The sequence below is a fragment of the Colobus angolensis genome, unplaced genomic scaffold, assembly GCF_000951035.1.
Source record: "Colobus angolensis palliatus isolate OR3802 unplaced genomic scaffold, Cang.pa_1.0 Scaffold28, whole genome shotgun sequence".
Classification (NCBI taxonomy): Eukaryota; Metazoa; Chordata; class Mammalia; order Primates; family Cercopithecidae; genus Colobus; species Colobus angolensis.
In genome coordinates, this window is record NW_012116043.1 from 6070905 (window position 1) to 6072434 (window position 1530).

At 49.5% G+C, this 1530-nt stretch overlaps 1 protein-coding gene across 1 annotated transcript in view; it reads right to left on the reverse strand.

Annotated features, from left to right (window-relative positions):
- Positions 1-295, reverse strand: part of LRRC43 (leucine rich repeat containing 43) — a 34668-nt gene extending 34373 nt beyond the window's left edge. Inside the window, exon 1 of the mRNA XM_011948499.1 lies at positions 228-295. The gene's annotated coding sequence lies outside the window, so the exon portion shown is untranslated. The remainder of the gene's footprint in view (positions 1-227) is intronic.
- Positions 296-1530: the final 1235 nt, after the last annotated feature.

The following is a 1530-nucleotide window of genomic DNA, read 5'->3' on the forward strand; positions in this document are numbered from 1 at the left end:
CCTCATCTCTACTAAAAAATACAAAAATTAGCCAGGTGTGGTGGTGCACACCTGTAGTTCCAGCTACTAGGGAGGCAAAGGCAGGAGAATCACTTGAACCTGGGAGGCAGAGGTTGCAGTGAGTGGAGATTGCGCCACTGCACTCCAGCCTGGGCAACAGAGTGAGACTCCATTTCAAATTAAAAAAAAAACTTTTTTTTAAAATTCAGTTCCTCAGTGTCACTCACATCTTGAGTGCTCAACAGCTGCAGTGGCTAATGGCGGGCGACATTATTGAACAGCAGACACAGAACATCTCCATTACCGCAGGAAGTTCTATTAGATGACATTGTTCTCAGAGAATGGAACTTTGTTTGACGTATTATGTATTATTCATTAGGCGCCAGGGTCTTTGAACTTAGAGAAACAGATAAGATGCAAATGATCTCTACCAAGTAGAGAAGATGACTCCAAAGGTTATGGTCGTATTGACTGTAGGGCATGAACCACTTTCACATCTAACAGAGCTGTTTGATTCTGGCATTCTTTATCTTCATTGACAACAGACAGACAGACACCAGTATTAGTCTCTCATCTCCTCCTTTGAATCAGCTGCGTTATGCTGATTCCCTCAACACCGAGTTGAATAAAAGCTTGACATATGCCCACTCTGGGTAAGTAAGGGTTGTTTGGTGGGCAGCAGGGCCTGCTGTCTGCTGCAGAAGCTGAAATGTGACACTTGTCTTTCCAGCCTCCGCCGTAGCTAGGCTGTGGGCCTGAGACTGCGGCAATGCAATCAGACTTCAAATCAGACGCTGGTGACATGAAGCAGCAGAGATGGGGGCAGGTGCTTCGTTGCAGGGAGAGGTGGCAATTGCAACAAGATCCCCTCTCTGGAGGAACAGGGGCTGAGCTCTCAGTGGCCGCCTGGAGCCCCCCACCCTGGGTTCCCCATGAGCAACAGGCTCACAGGGATTCCGCGAACCACCTGGTGTCCTTTAATGAACTCCCATTCTGTTCCAATTCGCCAGAAGAGTCATTTAATGCTGTTGGATTGATGGATTGACCTAGGAGCTCCCGTACATCTCGCGCAGGCTCAGCCTTTCTCCTTCTGTCACTGAAAGCCCGCAGTTCTGGAGATGACTCAGCCACGGGCCGGGGGACTCCGCTGCACTCTTCTCACAAAAACCACTGCATTGTTCTTGCAGGGAGAGGAAACCTTTAGAAGCTGCTAATTTCTCCTCTCCTTCCAGGTCCTCGGATGAAAAGGCAAACCCGCTAAGCAAATGCTCTGTCCGTCCTTTGGGTAGAGCATGCAGGTTTCATTCCGGGCCGCAGGGCCAGCTTCACGAGCCTGTGACCTACTCAGTCATGGGGCCCAGAGCTCAGAGGGCCCCGAGCTTGTTTTCACTCTCTGTTCTCATCACTGTCTTGAAATGCTTAGTGATTTCTAAACAAAGTGCACAGCCGGTACCGCTGAGAGGGAGGTGAAATGCAGATTCCCAGGCTCACATCCAGAGGTTCTGATTTAGTAGTTATGGCTGGGCCCTA